The sequence below is a fragment of the Peromyscus leucopus genome, chromosome 6 (assembly GCF_004664715.2).
Source record: "Peromyscus leucopus breed LL Stock chromosome 6, UCI_PerLeu_2.1, whole genome shotgun sequence".
In the NCBI taxonomy this organism is placed as follows: Eukaryota; Metazoa; Chordata; class Mammalia; order Rodentia; family Cricetidae; genus Peromyscus; species Peromyscus leucopus.
In genome coordinates this window covers 21,438,020-21,452,358 of record NC_051068.1, presented here as the reverse complement: position 1 = coordinate 21,452,358, position 14,339 = coordinate 21,438,020, and positions in this window count along the sequence as shown.

The following is a 14,339-nucleotide window of genomic DNA, read 5'->3' as shown; positions in this document are numbered from 1 at the left end:
GAGAAATGGGTCCAGTTTTATTCTTCAACATGTATTTCCACTGCTTCAAATATAAAAGAAGCTTTCTTTTCTCCAGTGTATAGTTTTGAAAACTTTGTGAAAAATTGGTGGCTGTGGGTGTGTGGCTTTATTTCTGGGCCCTCTCTTCTGTTCCATTTACCCACATGTCTGCTTTGTGACACTATCAAGCTGTCTGTCTGTGTCACTGGGGCTCGGTAGTGTAACTTGAGATCAGATATTGTGAAACTTCTGGCATTGCTCTTTCTGCTTAGGATGGCTTGGGATGTCCAGGGTTTTCATTACTTTGTTTGGTATTGGGATTTTGATGGGGATTGTATTCAATATATAGACACTTACAATAATACAGCCATTTTTATATTAGTTCTGCTATTTTCCATCTTCTAGTGTATTCTCCTCAAGTTCTTTCATTAATGTCTTAAAATTTTCACTGTAGCATATTTCACCTTCTGTGTTGATTTTATTTACTTCTATCCCCCCACCTCGGAGCTGTTATGAGTGGGATTCCCCACAATCCCTGGGATTTCTGTCACCTTTATTTCTATCTCTATTGCTCTAAGAGTTAAGGCATTATTTTTGAGTAAGAGTAGAAAGAGTTGCCCACCCTATCTCACTTCATATTTTAGAAGAAACACTCAATTGTTCCTTATTTAGTTGAATGTTAGCTCTAGGTTTGTGGTACAGAAGCATGAAACTACTTATTTCTTCAGGGATTTTTATCACGAAGAAATGTTGAACTCTGTCAAAGGCCTTTTCTTCATTGATTGAAATGATCATCCTAAGTCTATTCATGTGCTGAACTACACCTTTCGCTTTGCATATGTTGAACCAATCTTGCATCCCTGGAATAAAACCAAACTGATCATGATGCATCTTCTGAATGTATACTTGAATTTGATTTGTCAGAATATTAATGCAGATGTTTATATCTATGTTAATAAGGAAATTGGCTTATAGTTTGCTTTCCTCTGCTTCCTTCTCTAACGTCATTCTCTGGTTTTGGTATCAGGGTAGTGCTGGCTCCATAGCATCAGTTTGGTAGTATCTGTTTCCATCCCATTTTTGCAAAAACAGTTTGAGGAGCATTGGTGTTAACGCCTCTTAACGGTTTGGTAGAATTTGACGATGAATCTGCCGGGACCTAGGCTTTTCTTGGTTGTGAGATGCTTCGTCAGTCTCGTTGGTTGTTACTGAACTGGTTGAGTTTTCTGTGTCATATTGATTTAATTTTGGCAGGTCATGTATGTCTAGAAATTTTTATCCATTTCTTCTCAACAGTCCCAGTTTTCCAGGTATCCTCATTGACTCTTTGTACTTTACCGGAAGATGCACTAACCTCTCAACTCTTTTGTCATAGTTTTACTAATTTAGATGTTCTATTTCCTTTGGCTAGTTTATCTAAGGGTTTGCCGATTTTGTGTATTATGTCAAGGAACCAACCCTTTGATTGTGTCTGTGTGTTGTTCTCTTCCTCCATTTCACCAGTTTCTGCCTTGATTTTCATTGTTTCCTCCTGTGATTGACTTCAAGTTTGTATTGCTTTGTTTTTCTAGGACTTGGACCAGGGTATTTTTCTGATTCTTCTGATTTTTATTTCTTTGTTTTGAAAAACCTCTTAAACTTTTTACTGATTCTTTGTGGATTTCACATCATGCATCTCGATCCCAGTCATCTCTCATCCCCTCACTTCTACCCTCTGTCCTTGAGATCTCCCCACAAAACATTTTTTTTTCTTTTTTTTTAAATTTAATTTTATTTTATTTTACAATACCATTCAGTTCTACATATCAGCCACGGGTTCCCCTATTCTCCCCCTCCCACCCCTTCCCCTTACCCCCAGCATACCCCCCATTCCCACCTCCTCCAGGGCAAATCCTCCCCCGAGGACTGCGATCAACCTGGTAGACTCAGTCCAGGCAGGTCCAGTCCCCTCCTCCCAGACTGAGCCAAGTGTCCCTGTATAAGCCCCAGGTTTCAAACATCCAACTCATGTACTGAGCACAGGACTTGGTCCCACTGCCTAGTTGCCTCCCAAACTGATCAAGCCAATCAACTGTCTCACCTATTCAGAGGGCCTGATCCAGCTGGGGCCCCTCAGCCTTTGGTTCATAGTTCATGTGTTTCCATTCATTTGGCTATTTTTTTTCAATAATTGAGTAAAACCAAAATTTATTATAAGCCACAGTCGTCCTAGGGACCTCCACGCTATATATATAGCCTCTATGGTTCTATGGGTTTTGGTCTGATTGTTCTTTATTTTATATCTAGAATCCACTTATGAGTGAGTACATACCATGACTGTCTTTCTGGGTTTGGGTTACCTCACTCAGGATGATTTTTTTCTAGTTCCATCCATTTGCCTGCAAATTTCATGCTTTCATTGTTTTTCTCTGCGAGTAGTACTCCATTGTGTATATGTACCACATTTTTTCCATCCATTCTTCCATTGATGGGCATCTAGGTTGTTTCCAGGTTCTGGCTATTACAAATAGTGCTTCTATGAACATAGCTGAGCATGTATCTTTATGGTATGAATCAGCATTCCTTGGGTATATGCCCAAGAGTGGATGGATGGGTCTTGAGGTAGTTCGATTCCTAATTTTCTGAGAAACCGCCAAACTGATTTCCACAGTGGTTGTACATTCCCACCAACAGTGGAGGAGTGTTCCCTTTGCTCCACATCCTCTCCAACATTGGCTGTCATTGGTGTTTTTGATCGTAGCCATTCTGACAGGTGTAAGGTGGTATCTCAGAGTCGTTTTGATTTGCATTTCTCTGATGATTAAGGATGTTGAACATTTCTTTAAATGTCTTTCAGCCATTTGTAGTTCTTGTTTTGTGAATTCTCTGTTTAGCTCTTTAGCCCATTTTTTAATTGGACTGTTCAGTATTTTGATGTCTAGTTTCTTGAGTTCTTTATATACTGTGGAGATCAATCCTCTGTCAGATGTGGGGCTGGTGAAGATCTTTTCCCATTCTGTTGGCTGTCTTTTTGTCTTATTGACTGTGTCTTTTGCCCTGCAAAAGCTTCTCAATTTCGAGAGGTCCCATTTATTAATTGTTGTGCTCAGGGTCTGTGCTGTTGGTGTTTTATTTAGGAAAAGGTCTCCGGTGCCAATGTGTTCAAGAGTGCTTCCTACTTTCTTTTCTATTAAGTTTAGTGTAACTGGATTTATGTTCAGGTCTTTGATCCACTTGGACTCGAGTTTTGTGCATGGTGACAGATATGGATCTATTTGTAATCTTTTACATATTGACATCCAGTTATGCCAGCACCATTTGTTGAAGATACTTTCTTTTTTCCATTGTATAGTTTTGGCTCCTTTGTCAAAAACCAGGTGTTCATACATGCATGGATTAATGTCAGGGTCTTCAATTCGATTCCATTGGTCCGTATGTCAGTTTTTATACCAGTACCAAGCTGTTTTTATTACTATAGCTCTATAGTAGAGTTTGAGGTCAGGGATGGTGATGCCTCCAAAGGTTGCTTTATCATATAGGATTCTTTTAGCTATCCTGGGTCTTTTGTTTTTCCATATGAAGTTGAGTATTTTTCTTTCCAAGTCTGTGAAGAATTGTGTTGGGATTTTGATGGGGATTGTACTGAATCTGTAGATTTTGGTAAGATTGCCATTTTTACTATGTTAATCCTACATATCCATGAGCATGGGAGATCCTTCCATTTTCTGATATCTTCTTCAATTTCTTTCTTTAGAGATTTAAAGTTCTTATCAAAAAGGTCCTTCACTTGTTTAGTTAGTGTTATCCCAAGGTATTTTATATTATTTGTGGCTATTGTAAAGGGTGATGTTTCTCTGACTTCTTTCTCAGCCCTTTTATCATTTGTGTATAGGAGGGCTACTGATTTTTTTGAGTTGATCTTGTATCCTGCCACTTTACTGAAGGAGTTTATCAGCTGTAGGAATTCCCTGGTAGAGTTTGTGGGGTCACTTATGTATACTATCATATCATCTGCAAATAGTGAAAGTTTGACTTCTTCCTTGCCAATTTGTATCCCTTTGATCTCCTTTTGTTGTCTCATTGTTCTAGCTAGAACTTCTAGTACTATATTGAATAAATATGGGGAGAGTGGACAGCCTTGTCTTGTTCCTGAATTTAGTGGTATCGCTTTGAGTTTCTCTCCATTTAATTTGATGTTTGCTGTTGGCTTGCTATAAATTGCTTTTATTATGTTTAGAAATGTTCCTTGTATTCCTGATTTTTCTAAGACCTTTATCATGAAGGGGTGTTGGATTTTGTCAAAGGCTTTTTCAGCATCTAAGGAGATGATTGTGTGGTTTTTTTCTTTCAGTTTGTTTATATGGTGTATTACATTGACTGATTTTCGTATGTTGAACCATCCTTGCATCCCTGGGATGAATCCTACTTGGTCGTGATGGATGATTGTTTTGATGTATTCTTGGATTCGGTTTGCCAATATTTGTTGAGTATTTTTTGCGTCAATGTTCATGAGGGAGATTGGTCTGTAGTTCTCTTTCTTTGTTGCATCTTTGTGTGGTTTGGGTATCAGGGTAATTGTAGCCTCATAAAAAGAGTTTGGTAGTGTTCCTTCTGTTTCTGCTGTGTGGAACACTTTGAAGAGTATTGGTATTAGTTCTTCTTTGAAAGTCTGGTAGAATTCTGCACTGAAACCATCTGATCCTGGGCTTTTTTTGGTTGGGAGACTTTTGATGACTGTTTCTATTTCTTTAGGGGTTATTGGTCTATTTAAATGGTTTATCTGGTCTTGATTTAATTTTGGTATGTGGTATTTATCCAGAAAATTGTCCATTTCTTCCTGGTTTTCCATTTTTGTGGAGTACAGGTTTTTGAAGTATGATCTGATGATTTTCTGGATTTCCTCATTGTCTGTTGTTATGTCTCCCATTTCATTTCTGATTTTGTGAATTTGGGTACTCTCTCTTTGCCTTTTGGTTAATTTGGCTAGGGGTTTGTCTATCTTGTTGATTTTTTCAAAGAACCAACTCTTTGTTTCATTGATTTTTTGTATTGTTCTCTTGTTTTCTATTTAGTTGATTTCAGCCCTCAATTTGATTATTTCCTGTCGTCTATTTCTCCTGGGTGAGTTTGTTTCTTTTTGTTCTAGAGCTTTCAGTTGTGCTGTTAATTCATTGGTATGGGATTGCTCCATCTTCTTTATGCGTGCATTTAGAGCTATGAATTTTCCTCTTAGCACTGCTTTCATAGTGTCCCATAAGTTTGGGTGTGTTGTACTTTCATTTTCATTGAATTCTAGGAACTCTTTAATTTCTTTCTTTCTTCCTTGACCCATTGATGTTTCAGGTGGGCATTATTCATTTTCCAGGAGTTTGTGGGTTTTCTATAATTTTTGTTGTTGTTGAGGTCTAACTTTAAGGCATGGTAGTCTGATAAGATACAGGAGGTTATTCCAATTTTTTTGTATCTGTTGAGATTTGTTTTGTGTCCAAGCATGTGGTCAATTTTTGAGAAGGTTCCATGGGGTGCTGAGAAGAAGGTATATTCTTTTGTGTTAGGATGGAATGTTCTGTAGATATCTATTAGGTACATCCCTTTGAGTCATAACATCTGTTAGGTCCTTTATTTCTTTGTTAAGTTTCAGTCTGGTAGATCTGTCTTTTGGTGAGAGTGGTGTGTTAAAATCTCCCACTACTAATTTGTGGGGTTTGATGTGCGTTTTAAACTTTAGTAGTGTTTCTTTTATGAATGTGGGTGCTTTTGTATTTGGAGCATAAATGTTTAGAATCGAGACTTCATGTTGGTGGATTTTTCCCATGATAAATATGTAATGTCCATCCTGATCTCTTTTGATTGATTTTAGTTTAAAGTCTATTTTATTAGATATTAGGATAGCTACACCAGCTTGTTTCTTAGGTCCATTTGCTTGGAAAGCCTTTTCCAGCCCTTTACTCGGAGGCAGTGTCTGTCTTTGAAGTTAAGGTGTGTTTCTTGTATGCAGCAGATGGATGGGTCCTGTTTTCTTATCCATTCTGTTAGCCTGTGTCTTTTTATAGGTGAGTTGAGACCATTGATATTGATGGATATTAATGACCAGTGATTGTTAATTCCTGTTATTTTTTGTGGTTGTGTTGTGTTGTCCTTCTGTGGTGTATGTTGGTGTGGGATTATCTATTGCTTGATTTTTCATGGATGTGTTTAGCTTCTTTGGGTTGAATTTTCCCTTCTAGTGCTTTCTGTAGGGCTGGGTTTGTGGACAGGTATTGATTAAATCTGGTTTTATCCTGGAATATTTTGTTTACTCCTCCTATGGTGATTGAGATTTTTGCTGGGTATAATAGTCTGGGTTGGCATCAGTGGTCTCTTAGTGTCTGCATGAGATTTGTCCATGATCTTCTAGCTTTCATAGTCTCTATTGAGAAGTCTGGTGTTATTCTGATGGGTTTGCCTTTATATGTTACTTGGTCTTTTTCCTTTGTGGCTCTTAATATTTTTTCTTTGTTCTGTGTGTTTAGTGTTTTGATTATTATGTGGCGAGGGGACTTTTTTTTTGGATCCAGCCTATTCGGTGTTCTGTGAGCTTCTTGTATCTTCATAGGTATTTCTTTCTTTAGGTTAGGAAAGTTTTCTTCTATGATTTTGTTGAATATATTTTCTGTGCCTTTGAGTTGGTATTCTTCTCCTTCTTCTATCCCTATTATTCTTAGGTTTGGTCTTTTCATGGTGTCCCAACTTTCCTGGACATTTTGTGTTACAACTTTTTTGTCTTTAGTGTTTTCTTTGACTGAAGAATCTATTTTCTCTATTCTGTCTTCAGTGTCAGAGATTCTCTGTTCCATCTCTTGCAATCGGTTGGTTATGCTTGTTTCTGTAGTTCCTGTTCGTTTAGTCAGGATTTCTATTTCCAGCATTCCCTCAGCATGTGTTTTCTTTATTGTCTCAAATTCATTTTTCAGATCTTGGAATGTTTCTTTTTATCTGTTTAATTGCTTTTTCTTGGCTTTCTTTGATTTCTTTCCATTTTTTGTTTGTTTTTTCTTCCATTTCTTTAAGGGAGTTTTCCCATTTTCTCTTTAAGGAAAGTTTTTATTTCCTCTTTGAGGGAATGTTTTATTTCTTCTTTAAGGGCCTCTATCATCTTCTTAAAGTCATTTTTAGGGTTGATTTCTTCTGTTTCTTCTGTCTTGGTATGTTCAGGTCTTGCAGGTGTAGAATCACTAAGTTCTGATGTTGCCATATAGGTCTTTATGTTGTTGCCTGTATTTTTGCACTGGCGTCTACTCATCTCTTCCTCTGTGCGGTGCAGGTGGTGTCTGTGTCTGAGAGTGCCTCTCTTGTTCTAATTTTTAGTCTTGGTTCAGTAGGAGTTCTTGGTTAAATTGGTGCTATTGGGCTGTTTCTTCAGGGACAGCTGATTTCAGTCGTTGAAGTATATACTTATGATTCTGGTGATCTGGTTTGGTGGCTGGGCAGCGCCTTCTTCTGTGTTCCCAGGTCACGTTTTGTTCATTTGTCAACTCCTCAGCTGATCTTGTTTCTTCAGACTTCCAACTGTAGGCATCTGAATCCTCTCCCAGATGGGTTTCAGCTGAGCGGGGGTAGTCTCACCAACACCTCCAAGTTGTTGGGTTTCGCAGGATCAGCAGCTGGGCCCTGGGTTGTCCTCACAGGGAGTGTTCAGATTCGTTCTGGTTCCGTCCCATAGAGATAGCTTCTTCCCCAGGTGTTGGGGTTATAGGCGTCCCTGTTCCAAGCTGTGTCTGCTTGTCTCTGTCGCCAGGCCTGTCTACCTCTGTGGTCTGCTGCTGGGCCTGTATTCCCTGTCAGTTGCCTCCCAGCCTGTATGTCTCTGCCGGCTGCTGCCGCGGGCCTACCTACCTCTGCTTGTCACTTCCGCTGGGCCAGTCTACCTCTGCAGGCGGCCACTGGGCCTGTATGCCTCTGCCAGCTGCTGCCAGGCCCGTATGTCCCTGTCGGCCGCTGCTGCAGGGCCGGTCTACCTCTGCGGGCCGCCGCCGCGGGCCTACCTGCGTCTGCTTGTCTCCGCCCGCCGGTCCTGTCTCAACAACATTTAAAAGTAAAATAAAAAACAAAACAAAACAAAAAACCCACCCATCCCACAAAACAAACAAACAAACAAACAAACAAAACAAAACAAATAAAAAACCTTGGCATGGAATCTGTGGTGTGGCCCAGTGAGTCACACAGCATACCCTTTAGTCCATAGATCTTTACTTGCAAGTGTTCATTGCAATGAGTCATTGGTTTGGTTTGAGGCCACTGGCTTCTGCTACGCCCTTGGTACTAGGCCTTCACTGGGATTCCTCTTGGACATCCTGTCTTTGCCTTGTGTCATGGAGATCCTGAAGCTTTGCATCTGCAGGTCCAATCCCTTTATGTGTTCCAGCAGTTCATAGATGAGGTGGGTGTTGGGGTGGGCTACCTCGTAGTCCAGATTCTGGGCCTCGGTGGTAGCTAAGTTGGTCAGCCTGCCTGCCAGCTTTCCCTCATCATCACCTCTCAGGCAAGCTTTGCAGCACTGCCTTGGCTAGCTCACAGCAGACAGAAAGAGTGGGACCAGTTCTGCCCTCACACCCTCGGGTCCAGCCTACCCGCACTCACACCACCTGCGCCAGCTCTACTGTTTTGCCCAGGTGAGGCGCAGGACCTGATCTCCAGAATGGTGTACTTGAAGAGGGGCAGGACCTGATCTCTTCCATTCTCACGCTCCCAAGGTTGACTCTCCCACCTGTTGAGTGGCAAGGGATGTGTGTGTGTGTGGGGGGGGAGGGCATATTTCCCTTACCCTTACCACCCCACGGCATATGAAGGAGGGGGCAGGGGCAACTCTCCTGTTCTCATTCCCACAGGCCTGGCTCACCTGCACCCTGCCTTCAGGGTCAGCTGTAGTGTGCGACCATGCTTGCTCTCCTGCATGCAGCAACTGGTGAGGGGCAGGGGCATTTCTCCCACTTTTGTGGCCCCCGGGCCAGTTCTTCCACCTGCTACAGGTCATCTCTCCCTCAGCCACTCCGAAATAGGGCAGATGAAGGGTGGGGCCGGATCTCCCCAAATCCCGGATCTCCGTTGGCAGCACCGGACCACCCGTGCTTCTGTCAATAGGGCCAGCTCTCCTCTGTTGCCGGGCTAGGTGAGGGGTCCACTCTCCCGAGGGCTGCAGTGGTGAGGGGCGGGATCTTCTCTCCCACCCTTGTGGCCTCGAGACCAGCTTTTCCTGCATACATTGGTGGCTAGGGGTGAAGGGCGAGGAGCAAGGGAGTAACCTCTCCTTCACCCATGCCTCTGTGTGAGAGACCATGAGGCTATCTCTCCCACTCTCGCCAGTTCAGGTCTCTCTACCTGGGGCAGGAAAAATCTGAAATTTTCTATAATTTTTTTCATATATAGTTTGATCATGTTTTTTCATTTCCCCAACACCTCCCAGATTCTCCCCACCTCCCTACCCATTCAACTTTGTTGCCTCTCTCTATCTCTCAAAACAAAACAAAACAACCCCCAACTCTCGCAAACCATTTCTTCTGATTTTTAAATGCAAGTTCAGATAACTTCATCTCTTCCAGCTTTCTAAGCTGCATTCCAAAGGTTCTGGCAAGTTGTGCTTTAATTTTCATTTGATCCTAGAAATTTAAATATTTTCTCCTTGTTTCTTTCAAGGACTCACTGATATTGTTTCTGTTAGAAAGAATCCTTCCTACTTGCAGTGTTGGGACTGAATCACAGAATAATCATGGAATTCATTTCCACAAACACACAGTTAAAAGTCATTGTTCCTGTGGTCAAGCCTCCTCTGGATGGATGCTTACAATGAACCAATGGTCCTAAAAGCTTAGTTGTTAACCAAATGTTCAGCTTCCTTAGTCAAAGCATTTCCAGTAGACCCTTTAAGTCTGGGATCTTTGCTTTTGAGGTGAGCACTGTGTTGTGTGCTGGCAGGTTCATATCTCCGAATCCTAATATGCAGGAAGACAATTGAAAACTTCTCAAGCAAAGGGTAGATTGTATGTCCTTTTAATAATGCTGTTTCTTGTGATTAGATTTTATAAAGTTGGTCAGTAGCCAACTTGAGGTTGCATTTTTTGGCAAGGAACTAGCTTCACGTGTCTTGGATTCTTGATTAAGAGCAGATCTGCATTCTTAGGAAACAACTGAAAAAAAATAAGCAGAAGACAGGCTCAAATTTTCTTACAGAAATTGAAAAATTTGATCTTCTTGCCTAAATTATGATCCAGCACAATTGTTGTTTCCCAATAAAAAGCACTTTTTTTATTTTTAAAGAAAAACAATGCTTTACTTTCTAGATCTGTTCATCACAATTTTCTTTTTATTTAAAGGCAGTGGAGGGAGGGAGGGCCAATAAGACAGCTCAGTGGTTAAAGACACTTGCAGCCAAGGCTGACAAATCTTGTTCAACACCCAGGAGTCAACACATTGGTAGGAGAGAAGTAATTCCTTCATACTGTTCTCTGACCTCCATGTGTACTGTGATATGTGCATGCACCCAGGAGTGAGTGTGCATGCACACACAGTCACACACACAACACACACACACACACACACACACACACACACACGATAAATAAATAGAATTAAAAAAAAGACTGCTGAGATGTTATCTTGATCTCTGGCTCAGATAAACTTTAAAACTTCCAACATCTTAGAGTCTTGTCAATATTTAGTTAACACTGAGAATGGCATTCGGCATGTTAGATCAATCATCATCTTAGTTACTTTTCTGATTGTGGTAATGGAATAGTGGACAAAAGCAACCTAAAGGAGCAAGGGTTTATTCTGGCCCAGAGTTGGAGGACACAGCCCATTATGGTGGGGAGGGCATGGTGTCATGGTCATGGTGGGGGGCATGGTGGCACCGCCATGGTGGGGAAGGCATGGTGGTTCCATCATGGTGGGGAAGGCATGGTGGCCCCGTCATGGTGGGGGGGCATGGTGTCAACATCATGTTGGGGAAGGCATGGTGTCCCCTTCATGGTGGTGAAGGCATGGTGTCACCATCATGGTGGGGAGGGCACAGTGGCAAGAGCATGAGGCAGCTGCTGACATTCCCCAGTCAGGAAGCAGGGAGAGGAATGCCAGAGGTCACTCAGGGCATGGTGCCCCTTGCATGGTGGGTGGGCCTTCCCATCTCAATGAACTCAATCTAGAGCCCCCTCACAGCCATGCCTGTTCCTAGGTGATTACAAGTTGACAGTTCACATTAACCATCACAGTCACTATGAGAGCCTCTAAAGGTAAAGAGAAACAAAAGTACGAGTTCTTCCTTCATTTCTTCAGTTATCATTTATTTAAAATTTCCTTCAAAACAGGGAGAGTCTTTCTGTAGTCCAGCTGGCCCCATGCTCTTTTTTTTTCTCAATGATTTTTTAAAACGTTATTTATATTCATTTTAGGTGTCTGTATTTGTGTGTCTGAATGTATATATGTGCTCCTTGTACGTGCAGGTGCTGTGGGACCAGGAAAGGGTGTCAGATCATTAAATCACTTGTGAGCCATCCCATGTAGGAGTCAGGAACTGAACCTGAAGCTTCTGCAAGAGACGCAAGTTGTTGGTAACTGCTGAGCCATGTCCAGCTCCCTGCCCTGAGACTCTGGATCTGCCCCCCGCCACTCCTGGTTCCTCAGGCAGGGACTGTGTGTGCTCTGTACTCACTGGAGAACCATTTTCTAAGAAAAATCTTGATTTTCCTTTGCATTTTTCTGTGCAAAGAGGGTCCATTGATTAGAAAGTATTGGTGGTTGCAAAATCATTTTATACATAATTAATGCCGTAGATTTCTACATTTAAAAATGCTTAAAATGGCAAATTTTATGTTCATTTCCACTTCTACAGCTTCAGACTGTTTTCCGTGTACTGCTCTTCTCTAAGACATATTTCTTTTGTTGAAACATGGAATATTTAATGTAGATGCCCAGGCCACCCTGTGCCTTGAGTCACTTTCCTCCCATGTGGAACCCACTGTCTTCCCGTGGTGGTCTGAACAGGAACGGCCCCCATAAGCTCATATATTTGAATGCTGGGGCATTAGGGAGTGCTGCTACTTAACTGGGATTTGGAGGTGTGGTCTTGTCACTGGGGGTGGGCTTTTTCAGATGTAGAACTCTCAGCTACCTCTCCAGAACCGTGCCTTCCGGCCTGCTGCCATGCTTCCCGCCATGACGATAATGGACCAAACTTCTGAACTGTAAGCTGGCCCCCGTTAAATGTTGCCATGGTCATGGTGTCTCTCCACAGCAATAGAACATCGATCAGGGCACCTTCTTAATGAGCCTGCTTGTTTCTCTCTCCAGAAATTTGTTTGCTGTTACAGTACTAGGAAGCCCAAGGAAGTGATCATTTTCTCCCCTTCAGTTTATGAAAATATAAATAATAGTATCTTCAGTTGAATTTAAGTCTGAAGTCTTGAGATGCAGTAGATGACAGCTTAAAGGCCTTGTGCATTCTGTAATTACTAAGTTTCGTTAAAGCAGATGAAAGTTGAAAGTTTAGAGAATTAGAAGGGAGAAATGAGTATTTCAGGTGCTGCGGGCACATGATTCAGACTTGGAATCATTGCATTTCTTCTCCAAATGACTAGCAGTTTATTGTTGGTCCTCTCATCTGCTCTATTGGGACCTTCTTAGTCCTCACCTTTAACCTTCTGAGCAGACACAGTCACACTGAAGGGGCACACAAATACACCACCAGCTGTAGTGTATTTTTGCCAAGATGTGGTGTGCAAGAGACCTGCTGATGTGATTTTACATTCTCTGCAGAAAGCACTCTGTGGTAAACCAGGTTTTCTTGGCCATAGCAATATCCCCTGCTAAGAGGAGACTGCTTGGAATTTAGATAGCTAATTGCTTTCATGTGTTTGCTCTAGGATGGGGCATGAACCTCGAACTAGGGCATTGCACAGAGGTCATGGTTGGAATCTAGGTCCTTCCCTCATAGAGTGAAGACAGAACCTCCCCTGAGTCTCCACTTCCTGGGCAAATACACTCTACAGCTTCTCAGGAAGGTGATGTCAAGGGGAATTTTGGCTCCAGCCTACTGGAGTTTGCCTTCTCAATTTATCTTGGTAATTCTAAAAACCTTGAAAGAATGTAAGTAAATAAAACTGAACCTTTACAACTAAAAGAAAAATCACTTCTAGATTCCCTATGTATTATGTACTTTGTATTTTCTCAGGCAGGTAACTGTACTACTTGCTGTTGTACAAGCAAGAAAATGGAGGCTCAGGGAGAGACACTTGCTAATAATTTCAGAGATAATATATGGGCTAGCAGGGATTTGAACCCCATATTTCTGATTTCAAAATCATGTTCTTTTTCTGAGATTTATAAAATGCATTTTTACTTGGACTTATGTTTTTGTGTTATGTAAGGAGTTGCTGTAGATGTTAGCATGAATGTCTCAAGGTGTGCACCTAACTTTTACAAAATAAATAAATAAATAAATAAAAACAGGGACAGAAGCACACACAAGAGGCAGAACTAATGAAGCTGGATTGTCTCAAGAAATCTAGAGTCTGATCTGCTTCAGACAGGCCAATTCCCTCCAAAGTTCTGATGGCTTAATCATGTTGACCATGATTTTTAGGTTATCTGAATGTAGTAACCCTGCCTCCTTGTTTATCTGTAGGCAATATTTCTGGCTTCCTGTCAGCTGTATATAATAAACACGCTGAGTTCCTAGAGTGCTGTGGCTTCTCCATCAGCGAGTCCAGTTCACCTGACCTCAGCTTTTCTATCTCTCTGTGTGTCTGTCTGTCTTTCCTCATTCCCTTGCTGACCCTGGTAAGATCACATCACTGGGGGCCATGTAAGGATTTGTTCAATGGCTATATGTTTTTGTTTCAAAAATAACTTCATTAGGAAGTGGAAAAAATGGCATTCAGGTATGTAGTATAAAATTAAAAGACTAATGAAATCATCCTGCTTCATGTTAAAATATATTTTATTTAAATAGTGAATCACACTGTGGGTTCTTTTTAAGATGACATCATCCTTACAGCTGGACGGAGATATTTTTAGATCGGAGAATTTATCTTTCACACTGTAGGTGTTGGAATACACAACACCCTTTTTTTCAGAAAGATGAGTGTTACAGACAACCACTGGGGAAGATCATTTTAATTAAGCCTTTAATTCTCACCCGGAGTGAAAGTTCCTGTCTGTGTATAAAGCTTCTCACCTTTTGAACTTTCACAGGGATATGCCACAAAAACTAGTTGTGCCTCTCTTTTACACAAAATTTAAAATGAAAGGTAGTGGGCACTCAGGCTTTAATCAATTACAGACAGTGACTGAAATATAGCAACTCAAAATCACTGATAGAATTCACGTGG